The sequence below is a fragment of the Salmo trutta genome, chromosome 4 (assembly GCF_901001165.1).
Source record: "Salmo trutta chromosome 4, fSalTru1.1, whole genome shotgun sequence".
NCBI lineage: Eukaryota > Metazoa > Chordata > Actinopteri > Salmoniformes > Salmonidae > Salmo > Salmo trutta.
The window spans coordinates 19,759,032-19,775,100 of record NC_042960.1 but is presented as its reverse complement, the minus strand read 5'-3'; the positions used below and the strand labels follow the sequence as shown (position 1 = coordinate 19,775,100).

The 16,069-nt window shown below is 43.0% G+C and overlaps 1 protein-coding gene across 1 annotated transcript in view; it reads right to left on the bottom strand.

Moving 5' to 3' along the window:
- The window catches only part of LOC115192023 (catenin alpha-2), a 661,748-nt gene extending 650,760 nt beyond the window's left edge, over positions 1-10,988 (bottom strand). The window contains exon 1 of the mRNA XM_029750111.1: positions 10,748-10,988. The gene's annotated coding sequence lies outside the window, so the exon portion shown is untranslated. The remainder of the gene's footprint in view (positions 1-10,747) is intronic.
- Between the last annotated feature and the right edge of the window lie 5,081 nt (positions 10,989-16,069).

Genomic DNA, 16,069 nt, shown 5'->3' with positions numbered 1-16,069 from the left:
GCATATGCCGGCCTTGGTGTGTCTGTGCAGTCAGTAGTGAATAAGGGATTTATCAACACAAAAAGATTGCATAGTCAGGGTTGAAAAAGAGAGAAAAAAAAGATATCCTGTCTTAAACAATAGAGAAGTTAATGCACAAAGACACTAGGGCCCGCTCACTGCGGGGGACGAGCTGAGAGCTGAGCCGGTACTGGGGGGCCACACTGGACCCTGATCTATAGCGCGTCTGTGTGTGTCTGCCACAGTGAGATTCTGCAATTGTGTGTGGGTGTGTGGCAGTCATTGCGTCTGTGTGTGTCTAGAGACCGTGACGCTGCAGCAGGCAGGATGGACAATGGGAGGGGGTGTGGGGCGGGTAGGCAACACTGCCTCTGAGCCCTACAGGGAGATTTGCCTCAGATGGAATCAAAAGAACAACAAGGCGTTCCAGGTACGGGGCGGATAACGGGAACAGCAGATAGATAGAGAGAGAGAGAGAGAGAGAGAGAGAGAGAGAGAGAGAGAGAGAGAGAGAGAGAGACAGAGGTAGAGAGGGAGGGAGGGAGGGATGCCAATATAGCACATTGAATTGAAATGAGATAGAGCGAGAGAGAGAGAGAGAAAGAGTGGAGATGCTCAGATAAGTGACTGAGCCTCACAGGGATTAGCATAGCGAGAGAGTGTGTCCCCCCCAAACGACACCTCATTTCCTACATAGCTCTGTGGGCCCTGGTGAAAAGTAGCCAGCGCATTATGAAAGGAATGAGATTCAGACTTATGCTGAACGATTGTACTGTGAATGCTGTTTGTGAGACATCAGAAAGAAAAAGTGACCATGACCCAGCTCTACTTAGACTTCTGTAAATCATAGAAAGACCTTGGTTACTCTCTAGGCCTTGATCTAGCCAATGAGTCTGCTTTTAAAGGTCAGAATATCTATTTGTATTCCCGTAGTGGGTGAATGACAGACAGGCACTGGAGAGAGAAAGAGAGAGAGCGAGAGCGAGAGCGAGTGAGATGGATGTGTCAGTTCAAATCTGGTATTCCATGGATACATGGAAGGGAAGACTTGTATTAAGAAAGAGTCAGTACTGTAGAAGTTTAAACTAATTAGCCCCTGGTGGACCTTCAGATCATAGAGATGCAACATAATCGTGTTCTATTTCATTCTGAGCTTCAACTTCTCCCAATCATCACACAGGTCAGTACTGGGCCACTCTGTTCCTAAGAAGGATTGGTAGTGACCGTGGGATATATCCCAAATGGCACCCTATTCACTATAGTGCACTGGTCAAACGTAGTGCACTGTGTAGGGAATAGGGGGCAAGTTAGATGGAGGCATCACCACGGCAGGTGAAGTCAGGGGAGCAAAAATAACTGAATGATAATAACTTCTCTCTTTATCTTCCTCTCTCTACAACACCAAGTATGTTAACTGAGGGTGAAACCTCATCCTTTTATAGAACAGAACAGAATGATCATTGATGGCTTTAAATAGTTACATCACACAGTAAGTACAGTGCTAGAAGTCCTGTTTAAAAGTCCATTCACTTGATTTGAAAGTCTGTGGCCGTATCAAACATCTCAGAATTGGATTGCTGATTCAGGATACATTTTGCCTTTTAGATCACAATGGATAAGGTTACATGGACACTTAACTTTTTTTTGTAAATAGCATGGTTTGTTGCGTTGTTCGTAACTTGTTTTGTACATAATGTTGCTGCTACTGTCTCTTATGGCCGAAAAGAGCTTCTGGACATCAGAACTGCGATTGCTCACCTCAAACTGGATGAAGAGTTCTTCTTCAATGAGTCGGACGGGAGGGATATAATACAGACCCCCGACCAGGCCCAGATCCCCATTATTTGATGGGGAAGGAAACGCAGATTTCGCAGAAAGAGATCAGGGTGCCTTGTGAGGATCAGGCGACGAGTGGCTAATCTGCCCATGCCTTCCGTCCAGCTAGCAAACGTTCAATCGCTGGAAAATAAATGGGACGAACTGAAAGCACGTTTATCCTGCCAACGGGGCATTAAAAACTGTAATATCTTATGTTTCACCGAGTCGTGGCTCAACGACGACATTAAGAACATACAGCTGGCGGGTTATACACTCTCAACAGGACAGAACAGCAGCCTCTGGTAAGACACGGGGTGGGGGCCTATGCATTTATGTAAACAACAGCTGGTGCACGATATCTAAGGAAGTCTGAGGTTTTGCTCGCCTGAGGTAGAGTATCTCATGATAAGATCACACTATCTACCTAGAGAGTTTATCTGTATTTTTCGTAGCTGTCTACATACCACCACAGACCGATGCTAGCATTAAAACCAAACTCAATGAGCTGTATACCGCCATAAGCAAGCAGGAACCAGAGGCGGCGCTCCTAGTGGCCGAGGACTTTAATGCAGGGAAACTTAGATCAGTTTTACCTCATTTCTATTAGCATGTTAAATGTGCAACCAGAGGGAAAACAATTCTAGACCACCTTTACTCCACACACAGAGACATGTACAAAGCTCTCCCTCGCCCTCCATTTGGCAAATCTGACTATAATTCTATCCTCCTGATTCCTGCTAACAAGCTAAAATGAATGCACCAGTGACTCGGTCTATAAAAAAGTGGTCAGATGAAGCAGATGCTAATCTACAGGACTGTTTTGCTAGCAGAGACTGGAATATGTTCCGGGACTCTTCCGATGGCAGAGGAGTACACCACATCAGTCCAGTGACCGTGACCTTTATCAATAAGTGCATTGAGGACGTCGTCCCCACAGTGCCTGTACGTACTGTATCAGGCTCAAGGGTGTGGGGTTTCCATGTCACCAAGTTCAATAACAAAACATGCACCAGGAGCACAACTAGAATGCAAATGGACAGTTTATTAGGGATTTTTGTCATTGGGGAAGAAGGGGAAAATACAAATTACTTCACAGTCCACAAGCCATTCTCGTTGTCCATTCCGTTCTCCAGGGGTAATCCTAACACTTGGGTCCTCCGCCAATCCGGTTCAGTACACAAGGGGGGTAATCCGACAGTCCAGGTCACAACGGGTAATCTCACAGATATTGTTCCCTCTTCTCCCACTCTTCATAACACACATATTTCTCTCCTTTCTCTGCCGCTTCCTCTTTTATCCCCAAGCACTCCCTGGCTTTATGAACCACAGCCTCGCCTTGTTGGGGCAGGAAGTCCATATAAGGCTCGGGAGTAGAGCCAGCGGGCTGAAAGATATCTCCCCTCAATAACCACACCCCTCACCTCTCCCTGCCATCTGCCACAGTACATACCCCAACCAAAAGCAATGGATTAAAGGCAACATTCACACTGAGCTAAAGGGTAGAGCTGTCGCTTTCAAGGAGTGGGACTCTAACCCGGATGCTTATAAGAAATCCCACTATGCCCTCCGACAAACCATCAAACACCGGCTACGACGCTCGTCAGATGTGGCAGGGCCTGCAAACTATTGCAGACTACAAAAGGGAAACACAGCCGAGAGCTGCCCAGTAACACAAGCCTTCCAGACAAGCTAAATTACTTATATGCTCGCTTTGAGGCAAGTAACACTGAAACATACATGAGAGCATCAGCTGTTCCGGACGACTGTGTGATCACGCTCCACAGCCGATGTGAGTAAGACCTTTAAACAGGTCAACATTCACAAGGCCGCAGGACCAGACGGATTTCCAGGACGTGTACTCCGAGCATGCACTGACCAACTGGCAAGTGTCATTTTCAACCTCTCCCTGTCTGAGTCTGTAATACCAACATGTTTCAAGCAGACCACCATAGTGCCTGTGCCCAAGAAAACTAAGGTAACCTGCCTAAATGACTACCGACCCGTAGCACTCATGTCCGTAGCCATGAAATGCTTTGAAAGGCTGGTCATGGCTCACATCAACACCTTTATCCCAGAAACACTTGACCCACTCCAATTTGCATACCGCACCAACAGATCCACTGATGATGCAATCTCTATTGCACTCCACACTGCCCTTTCACAGCTGGACAAAAGGAACACCTATGTGAGAATGCTATTCATTGACTACAGGTCAGCGTTCAACACCATAGTGCCCACAAAGCTCATCACTAAGCTAAGGACACTGGGACTAAACACCTCCCTCTGCAACTGGATCCTGGAATTCCTGACGGGCCACCCCCCAGGTGGTAAGAGTAGGTAACAACACATAGACCACACTGATCCTCAACACGGGAGCCCCTCAGGGGTGCATGCTCAGGCCCCTCCTGTACTCCCTGTTCACTCATGACTGCACGGCCAGGCACAACTCCAACACAATAATTAAGTTTGCTGATGACACAACAGTGGTAGGCCTGATCACCGACAACGATGAGACAGCCTATAGGGAGGAGGTCAGAGACCTGACCATGTGGTGCAATGACAACAACCCCTCCCTCAACGTGATCAAGACAAAGGAGATGATTGTGGCCTACAGGAAAAGGAGGACCGAGCACTCCCCCATTTTCATCGACGGGGCTATAGTGGAGCAGGTTGAGTGCTTCAAGTTCCTTGGCGTCCACATCACCAACAAACTAACATGGTCCAAGAACACCAAGACAGTCGTGAAGAGGGCACGACAAAACCTATTCCTCCGTAGGAGACTGAAAAGATTTGGCATGGGTCCTCAGATCCTCAAAAGGTTTTACAGCTGCACCCCTGAGAGCATCCTGATGGGTTGCATCACTGACTGATATGGTAACTGCTCGGCCTCCGACCACAAGGCACTACGAAGGGTAGTGCGTACGCCCAGTACATCACCGGGGCCAAGCTTCCTGCCATCCAAGACCTCTATACCAGGCAGTATCAGAGGAAGGCCCTAAAAATTGTCAAAGACTCCAGCCAGCCTAGTTATAGACTGTTCTCTCTGCTACCGCATGGCAAGCAGTACCGGAGCACCAATTCTAGGTCCAAGAGGCTCCTAAATAGCTTCTACCCCAAGCCATAAGACTCCTAGACAGCTAATCAAATGGTTACCCAGACTATTTGCATTGCGCAGCCCCCCCCCCCCGTTGTATTCGGCGCATGTGACAAATAAAATTTGATTTAGATTTAGACAGGGGGGGGGATCTAGGCTCTTGGCCTACTGTAGCAACTAAACTGAGATGTGCAGCCTATCTTTAGTGTATTAAGTAGCTAGAAGAATAGAACAGAGTATAACTTTTTTGTCCATTGGTTAAAATGGAAATGTGTTTTCTGCCTGGAGAGCCCGGTCCTGTATATAAAAAAGTGACCTACGTAGCCTATTTCCGATGCATGGTAGACTACCAGGCCTTCTACGATAGTTAAAAGACATCAGACCTCAATAGGCTGGGAGATGAGACAAAGCTGGTGATTGAAAGTCCTTTTCCGTAATGCAGGGGAGCTGATACGCTATAAGCATACGACCCTGTCACATCTATGGCTCTGTGCTCCTACCGAGAGGTCATGCCATGCTAGATCACATTAGGAGTCAGACAAGTCACTAAGTTCCATACTAGCACCACTAAAATGCACGCCCGATGCTAGGTTCATACTGGATATCAGAACACAGCCAGTGGGTTTTGCCAAAAATATTGCCAATTTATTACCTACAACATACTCAGGGCAGCCAAACACCCTGTTGGTCTGACTGGGTATTCAAGTCATTGTCGGCATCTCAAATGACACCCTATGCCCTATATAGCGCACTACTACTAGTACCCTACTGCTGCTGGGCCCTAGTCAAAAGTAGTGCACTATAAAGGGAGTAGGGTGCCATTTGGGCCTCCACCATCATCTCAGAACAGATTCTGTAGATGGAAAGTGATAGAGAAGCTCTAGTAGTCACTTGAGGGAGGGGAGAAGGTGCCAAGGTGCAAAGTGCGCACTTGAAGTGGATTAAGTACCCTGAACATCAAAGTGGATAACTAAGTTGTGGTTGAGAACCAGCTATCATCACCCACTGACTGCACTGTCAGTGAGTGAACGAACCAAGGTGGTTAATTGGTGTCAGTCGGGGCCCACTCACAATTGATAGGACCTCTACGGACAGCGAAGAATCCATTAACAGTTCAATCCTGTCAAGATCAATAACTCTACTTGGAGGATATGGGCAACAGCTTCTTCTTTGGAAGTCTGAGAGGGGAATTATTAAGAAATGTTTTATGAAAAAGGTCTCAGAAGAGCCTTTAAAAATGCCCTGTAGCAAGTCCGCCCTGAAAAATTAGACTTGTCTGCTGGACAATGATGAACAAAGGTGTCTTCGGACTCAGAGTCTGCTTGCTAAAATAACTTGTAAGTGCTCCTCAATCTTCTAGTCCATTAGCTAACGCTCTACCTTCCCTGGCCTATTCCTTTTTTAATTGAGCCGATAACAACTTTATCACAAGTAATTTCACCTCTTAACAAGATTGGTTCGCTCTTTCCATGCTTTGGTGATTTAAAAGATTTCCCAATGCTCAATTTATCAACTATACGCTTGAAACAAATTAATATTTCTAACTACGCAATAAGGGGTAAAACGCAATAAGGGGCTTATTCCCTAATTACATAGTTACAATTTTCTTACTTCAAGTACGGAAAACTTAACTGTACTAAACAGTAGCATGCTAGTTTTTTAACTGCCCTGTGAAGAATATGATTGAGTGCTTTTTTCAAACATGGTGTCTGCTAAGTAGGCTACTAGAGTGAAAACTCTCTTGGCAGCTGCAAATGTTTACTATGCAACTGAGTCCAAGGAGAAGGTAGTATACTGGTGGGTGTGGTCTTTGGCTGATTGACAGCTGGTGAGAATGCAGCTGAGTGCAATGCGCTCACTCTCTCCAGCAGCAGTGCACTGACCGCTGGCTGCTGACACTACACTTTCCACCATGTCACTGGATCATCAGACCACCTGGGTCCAAATAGTATTTGTTTTCTTCTAAATACTTTGAGTGTTTGATTGAGCCTGCCTTGAGTGCCAGACAGGCGGGGTTTGGGACCTTGGGCACTATTCCATTGGTTCCAGTGCACCAGGCAAGCCCTATCAAGTGCAGCTGAAGTACTTGAACTACAACGAATACTATTTGAACCCGGGTTTGTGGGGCATCTCTATGGGGTCTCCCATGTAGTCACTACTTTGTATAGACTAGGCTAGACAGCTAAACAAACAACATGTCAGCCTGAACTGAACAAAAGTGAACAAAAGGCATTCTCTAGGTTATTGTGACTTAAATGCATCATCACCCAAAATGTCCAACTGTTTTCAGAGGGCCTGAGTCACGTGTAATGCTACTCATACTGAATATTACAACAAATACTGAGTCATGTCTCATACAACCTCATGTCTCCATCAAAGACAAATGTGATGCCTCCTAATTAAAGGACAAAACCTTGGTGTCGCTATCAATGGAAACATTTGACCAATCCTACATGAAAACAACCAAAGGATCAAAGTTGTCGGTGCAATAACATTCAACAGTGTAGTATACACACAGCAACATTACGCACTGTGGTCAAGAGTTACAATCGATGCGGCAGATGATGCACAGGTCAAAGTATTGGTACATCCTATAGCCTTTAGCATTTTCACATAAGATGACCAGCCCTGAGTCATCCTATAGTGTGTTTTTCTTACCTTAGAATAGATAGGCCATTCACCAATGCAGAGCCTCAAAACATCGAAACCTTACTCCTTGTGAGCGACAGACTGAACGCAGGCAGTGGAGAAACCTCTACCTGGGTTGTGTTCATTAGGGTACACAAAGGAACATGTTTAGCAGCGGAAAGGGAATATGTGTGTTTCTATACAGTCCCTCTCTGTATCAGTCTGTTTGCTTCCGTTTGGTGCCTAATTCACACAACCTTAGTTCAACCTGCATTTCTGTCCCAGGCTACAGGGCTTCCATGGCTACCGTGAAGCCTTCCAGCTGTAGCTAACGACCACAAACAGACTCCAAGGTGTCCTGCCAATATGGCCCCCACCACTGTCGCCCTGGAGACCAGCAACACAATGCAATCCTATTGAACTGTTATTGATTGTGTATCTAGGGCCTAGCTTATAACAGCTCCAGGACAACACAACAAGGAACTAGTAAGACCGCAGCCCTATAACTCGACCCAAACACTCTGACTGTGTCTCAAATGGTACCCTATTCCTTACATAGTCCACTACTTTTGACCAGTGCCATAGGGCCTGGTCAAAAGTAGTCCACTAAATAGGGAATAGGTTGCCATTTAGGACGTACCTCATGAGATGCACTGAGTTAGGCCTATATGGAGAACCAGTGATGGGCATAGTCTGCATTTCTAATGACCTGTGACCTTTAGAGTAGTGGTGGACATGCACACACACAAATGACAAAGCGCTGTCACTGAAGAAATCACTTGTGAAGAAAACACAGAGGGAGCCATATATACTCTCTGTGAGTGTTCTCCCTGAATGCCTGGGTGCCAATCAAAAGTTCAAGTTCTAAATTTGGCCACTCCGTGACCCCTGGAGCTCTCTGAGATGCCAGGCCCAGATCCGGTTACAGAGACAGAATGTGTGTGTGTTTATGTTTGTGTGTGTGTGTGTGTGTGTGTGTGTGTGTGTGTGTGTGTGTGTGTGTGTGTGTGTGTGTGTGTGTGTGTGTGTGTTATCCACAAATCACACACCAAATCATAACCCAGCCATTACTGTATGGGACCATATTCAATAAACATGCACAGACACATAGGTCTACACACACTACTACTTTGCTATTGAACAGTCAGCCATTCACTACTACTGGTGTATTATTGGACAGGCACTGCTTCTTGTCTGGAGGGATGAGTTTGTGCACCAACAAAGCCAAGGGCCTATTTTAGTATCGGGGTGTTTTTAAAACAATTACAAAACGTGTTTACCATCTAACTGTAGATAAGGAAAAGTACTACAGCACCACATTTGTATGGCATTTCCACCCTAAACTGAACTCTTGGAATATATAAAAAAGAGATGTTGTGCTTTCTTTGCCCCTTACTCTTTAAATGAATTTAATACTAGATAAATAATAAAATAAATACTAAATAAATAAATACTGTAAATACTGTAAATAGTACATAAATAATAGGTAGGTAAATACTGTAATAGACAAATAATAGATAGCTAATAGTAGGACAATAAGGAAATAATCAGGCCAGGCATAAGTACGCAGGTGGCACTGTGCTTTGGCGCTCACATGCTATGAATGCATTCATTGAACAGCTTCAATGCCATTTCATGTTAGGTGCTAAGGCAAAAACAAGACTTGCAATTAGCGGCTTACCTGAGTCACGAACTTCATTCCCTAACTACCTGTCAATAATTCAACAATAAATACAAACAATTATGAAAAATGTTGTTAAAAAAAATGACAACTGTGCACTACCCTACTACACCTAATTTTAAACCTGCCTGATAGCCCACCTGAAAACAGTCAAGTAAAGTTAACTAATTCAAAATGATTCCGCGAGAAATGTTGAATAGCACTACTGTTGTGGTATTAAAAATAGAGGATTAAATTAAGCCACACTACAGGATCGGTGGGTGAGCTAACGTAGGCTAATGCGATTAGCATGAGGTTGTAAGTAACAAGAACATTTCATAGGACATAGACATATCTGATATTGGCAGACAGCTTAACTTCTTGTTAATCTAACTGCACTGTCCAATTTACAGTAGCTATTACAGTGAAAGAATATCATGCTATTGTTTGAGGAGAGTGCACAGTTATGAACTTGAAAAGTTATTAATAAACCAATTAGGCACATTTGGGCAGTCTTGAGTCAAAATTTGGAACAGAAATACAATGGTTCATTGGATCAGTCTAAATCTTTTCACATACACTGCTGCCATCTAGTGGCCAAAATCTAAATTACGCCTGGGCTGGATTAATACATTATGGCCATTCTCTTGCATTTCAAAGATGAAAAATACAAAAATATGCATGTTTTTTTCTTTGTATTATCTTTTACCAGATCTAATGTGTTATATTCCCCTACATTCATTTCACATTTCCACAAATGTCAAAGTGTTTCCTTTCAAATGGTATCAAGAATATGCATATCCTTGCTTCAGGTCCAGAGCTCCATGCAGTTAGACTTGGGTATGTCATTTTAGTCGAAATTTTTAACAAAGGGGGCGGATCCTTAAGAGGTTGTGCCTGCCCCTATGTGATATATTCAGACAACGAGTAGCCTAATAGTATAGCCTAACTGAGACAAAGAATAACGGATGCATTATCCGGATGATGGGGTTGGAAATATAGGACGCGCACTGACATGGGGCTCCAGACTGAAAGATTCAGATTGGAAAAGGAATGAGTGGAATAACGAGTAATTCCATCATTTTAGGTCCCAATCAACACAAAGCCACTCGAGGCTATACGAACCGATGTTGTATTCAGGCGGAAGACCCATTCCCTAGAATAAAAGGCAGCCAATGTCAGTACCTTAGCTGCTATCAAGCTAACATGCTACACTAGCCAGCTCTTGAGACTCGCCCGAAAGAGGCTCGCGCTGACGGTGCGCTGGCAGGCTCCAGCACTGCTTGCTGGATGGTATGGTACCTGATTAGATAATGGTTAGCTATCATGAATTATCCAGCAATGCCCGGAAAAATAACCATATATATCATAGAGGTATTAAACGTTGTTTAAAATGGATGCGTTATAATTAGAATATTAATTTAAATAGAGAAATTGACAAGGATGCGTGAACCTCGCCTTGCTACAATGTAGCGTCTGACCCAGCACCGAGACAGCGCTACAATACTGCTAGCAAACACCGGCTAGTGGCTGTCTTCAAAGCTTACCTTGTTTGATGACAGCTCTTGTATTTCAACAAAATATGTATAATGTATTGTTTCACTGTGTATTCCTAAAAGATACTGCCTTCTCGGTCTCGTTCCTTCGGCTGAATCGCCTAAATCCGTGCGCTTTCCTTCAGAATAGTGCTGAATCTGAATGGGTGCACGGCATGCGCGGCTGTCGGTATCTAGGAAATTCTACCGCCGCTCCCTGCCAAATAATGACCCCTCCCACCGCTGAAGCCACAGCCATAGAGAAGACAGGTGCTGATTGTGCGCAGCTCCATGGAATAGTGAGTGCCTTGCAATATAGTGAGCTGTGTGGTACATTCAAAGGGCTGTCAAATCAGCGGTCTCGCTCTCATCCGCGCATGTGCAGTATCTCGGTTGAGAATGCATCCTGCTACTAGATTGACAGAGTCTTTTTTTATGCGTACCGTTGCCAAATTCTGACTCTGAAACTCTGGAAGTGGGACAAGTCGATGATGCGCATGGTCTGCATGGACTGATAACGATTATGGTTATGCCTGTGTGTTTTTTAAATTGTATTTAGGAAAGCGTAAAGTAATCTGTGTACCACCGGTATGCGTGTTATGGAAACGGCTAGGGCAAGCTATAAACAAGAAGAAAGACTGGAAGCGAGAACAAACACACAGGCCTTGTTGTCAATATCTGACCAGTTATGGGTTAAATGTGTATGTGCTAAATATGGGCAATTCCATGGTAACAGTGACAGTGACATTGAGACTCTGTCAAACAAAACCATTTTTGTCAAACAAAACCAATGATTGCAAAGTTAAACAAACCATACCATATGCACAAGGACTAATTTGAACAATTTCCATGAAAATGTTTACAAAAGCACATTTACTTGAAGAATGGTGCAGATGCAAAGTTTGTTAATGGCACAAACAGCACAGACCATCATTATGTTACCAAATTTAGCATCTGCACTATTCTTCACCGTGGAATTGCCCATCCCTCCATATGTCTTTGGACAGTGATGCTCACCTTTTTTATTTGACTCTGTACTCCAGCATTCTGAATATGAGATCAAATGTTTCATATGAGGACAGTATAGAATGTCACCTTTTGTTTTAAGGTATTTGCATACATATCTATTTTACCATTTAGAAAGGAAAGCACTTTATGTATCAAGTCCCCCCCATGTCAAGAAGTATTTGAACAACTTCACTTATTGTGTATAAAAGTAGTCAGAAGTTTAGTATTTGGTCCCATATTCCTTGCACGCCATGACTACATCAAGGTCATTGGATGCATTTGCAGTTTGTTTCTGTTGTTTTCGGTTAATGCTTTGTCCAATAGTACTGTAACTGAATGGTGATGTCACGGACGTGATGAGAGACGGATCAAGGCGCAGCGTGATTGGAGTTCCACATCTTTTATTACTGTGAAACTTAAACAAACCAAGAAACAAACAACAAGACGTACCGTAGTGCTACATGCACTTACTCAAAACAATATCCCACAAAACACAGGTGGGGAAAAAAGGCTACCTAAATATGACCCCCAATTAGAGGCAACGATTACCAGCTGCCTCTAATTGGGAACCATACAACTCACCAACATAGAAATACAATGACTAGAACACCCCCCTAGTCACACTCTGACCTAAACCCCATAGAGAACCAAGGGCTCTCTATGGTCAGGGCGTGACAGGTGATGACTGGAGTCATTTTCTTTCTAAGTGAGTAGATGTTTCTGAACACTTTGAAATGAATCCTGGTAATGTCATGATTAAGGAAAATCATGAATGAATCAGGAATAATGATGGATGAGATGCCATTCAGAGGCTACAACAAAACATGGTAACTTCTCACCATTACAGGGGAGGTTAGTATTTTTTAGGGGGTGTGACCTTTGTGCCTCTGTAACCTTCTCACTCATCGTTATTCACAATTCATTCATGATTATCCATACTCATGGTAGAATCCACATCATGGGCATAGGCATGGGGGGGCCTGGGTGGACACAGACTCCAAACTGGCACAATACATTATTCACCATTCAGTTCTTATTGGGCCAAAAATCATCCAAAGCACAACCAAAACAAGCCGCAAATGCCTACAACTGCCTACAACTGCCTACTTGAATATTTGTCCATATACTTATGACTTCTTCAAATGGGTGAACTAGATAAATAAAGTGCTTTCATTTCTAAACATTAAAACTGATTTGTATGACAATCCCCTTAAATAAATGCTGACATTCTGTACTGTCGCCTAAAATGAGACATTCTATTGCAAATCTAAAACGCTAAAGTTTAGAGCCAAATTAAAAAATGCAGCGTCACTGGCCAAATACATATGGAGGGGAGTGTATCTGCCAAAAGGTTGAATGCCTATATCTGACCACATACAATTGTCATCATTACATAAATTGATGGAAAACATGCAGAGTTAATGCATAAACATACTTTGGCCATCACTTTTTATGGTTTCTAAAACCTGACAGGTGCTAAATTCAAATTCACTGATAGATACAAGTAGGTGTATTTGGAACCCATATAGGGCGCAAAGACGTGTCATCCTCAGATTTCATTTAGCTGGTTGTCTAAAGGTCTATTTTTGAGCATAGAGAAAATATATGCATAGCCTATATTAATGTCAATTGAGCTAATTTAGGTGACCTACCCATTAATAACCCTATATTATCATATCACACACATCTTGCAAGTTGCTTAGCAACACATGGACGCCTGTTTTGTGCTGCTACCATGCTGTGCTGCTGCCATGTGTTGCTACCGTGTTGTCATGTTGTGTTGCTACAGTAGCATGCTGTGTTGTCATGTGTTACTGCCATGCTATGTTGTTGTCTTGGGTCTCTCTTTTTGTAGTGTTGTGGTGTCTCTCTTGTCGCGATGTGTGTTTTGTCCTATAATCATTTATCTTTCATCTCAAAAAGAGTCCTTTTGCCTTTTTGGTAGGCCGTCACTGTAAATAAGAATTTGCCTAGTTAAATATAAAATAATAATAATAAAAGAACAGGTGCCGGCACCGGTATGGAACCTGTTTGAATTTGATGTGTTGACATTCACGCTGGCTTTAGTCACAGGAGGACTTTAAAATGGCTAAACCTGAACAATATAACACGATTGCCATCCTTCCAAATTGTTCCTACAGCCACAGCTTGAAATTGGCAGTGTATTCCAAAGCTGGCATTTGCCATGCTGTGCCAATCGGAGTTTGAAATTATATCTCGAATGGGAAATGAAAATGCGGCAGCCATTTCAATCAAGAACCATGAGATTGCTAGTGCCACATAAAGGCATCTTTACAATGTAATTACATTACAATGACTGCATATCACATGTTCCATACAATTTGGATGAGTGCAAATCACACTAACAGGCCTATTGTGTCTGCTATCATTGACTCAAATTGGTGCCGCAAACACAATGGGATATGTCCCAAATATTTTCTGTAGTGCACTTCTTTTGACCAGGGCCCATAGGGATTAGAGTTCCATTTGGAACACAGCCATTGTAAACTGCACCTTGATTCGATGTGTCAATCATTGACATACACATGGATACACGTGAATATGATCTAGGCTACATTCATCCCCCTTTATTATAACACTATAATAAAACCCAACCATGTAGTCTACCATATGTGACTAGTTTCAGGAAACTAGGCCTATGTCACTACTTCACAGGAGAGCAATTTGAACGTAAACTTGATTAAAAAAAAAACATTTGTTTTTTTTGTCAGAAATGCCTTCTGGAATACGTCAACTTTTATGTGCAGTAATAACAACCTTGTATGCCATCTGTAAATACTAATACAATTGTTAAATTACGAGCCTAGTTTGTTTAGCCACAGAAAAAGACAGCAACATTCCCGCTAGCCTTGATTGTCTGAGATAATGAGTGGGCTGGACATGCCGAGAGATGAGTTCGGATTGGTCTGTCAGGTAGCACGGTTCTGTCTATTTGAGGTGGTCAGTATGTGTAGGTAATCCTGTCTAATGTTGTAGAACTGCATAAGTGCTGCTCTCCCCTTTCTGGAAGACCGAGTTTTGAAATCAGTGGAATTAGAGTATGATAGCTAAGGAGATGGAAAAAACACCTGTCTCCGGATTTACATCTTAAATTTAATTAAGGGCAACCATGACATCCGTGATAGGGAGAAGCGCAAGATAATCTAGCTAGCTACATTTTCAGATATTACACATTTCTAATTTTGAGAGAAATTCGGTTTCATTTCGAGTTCAAGTGCTAATGTTAGCTAGCTGGTTCGCTAACGTTACGTCTATGATCTGTGTAGTAATATTATTCGTATTTCAGAGCCATTTACTTTGCTAGTTATAGCCTAATGTTAACTAGCTAACATTGAACCTGGTTGGTTAGCTACCTGCATATTCCTACAGAGTAACGACATCATGAGTTGGGATTATGGTTAATTGTTTAGCTAGCAAGCTAGCTATGTGTCTTAAAAAAAGACTCCGCTATGCAAGTAACCATTTCAGTAGGATGTCACTGCTTCAACTGATGATAGACGTAGCTGATACATTTTCTCTGACTATCTACTACTCTCGTCTGAGTGTGCCAGAGCGCAGAATAAGTGACGAATTTACGAACGCTCAACACCCATTGAATATGGCCGGTGTCAGTAAACGTTGGTAAAAAAAAACACAAATTGTTCCCAGCAGCACAGTTGCAGTCACCAACGCTCTGGATAACATAAAAACAGCCTAACCAGCTCTGCTTGGGCGAGTAAAATGGTCAGTGAGCTGTTCTCTCATTTGTGTCTGGAAGTAGCTAGCAAGCTAGCCAATGTTAGCCAGTTAGCTTGGGTGCTTGAACGATGCTGAATGGGTGTTGACAAAGAATAGCTCTCTAGTAGGTACCAAAACATTCAAAGGCCATTTTGTCAAAAGTGAGGATACAAGTTGATCAACTTTCAAAGTATAATTACATTCCCATTGTTCTTCACCTGTACTGTAGGATTTACCAGTCTCTACTTTTATCCAATGTAAAAAACACAATTTCAAATTTTGCTACATAAGACCGAATTGAGCCGGTCAGTCACATATATAGCCTACCTTTGAAATATATATATATATTTTATATGACCCTGCTTAGCTTCAGAGGTAAACCAGCAGTGGGGTGAATGGTGCAATGTTGCTGGAATGAATGTGCCAAAACTTGCAAATGGAAAAAAGGCAGCGAAAGCAAAGGTCAAGGTAACATAACCAAAGACATGGAAAATTGCAGGAAAGAGGGAGTGTTTTTTTATGTATATTTTTTATGTATGTTTTTTTATGTTAAAAAATACAATCTACCTGCAGTGAAGCCGCTCAACA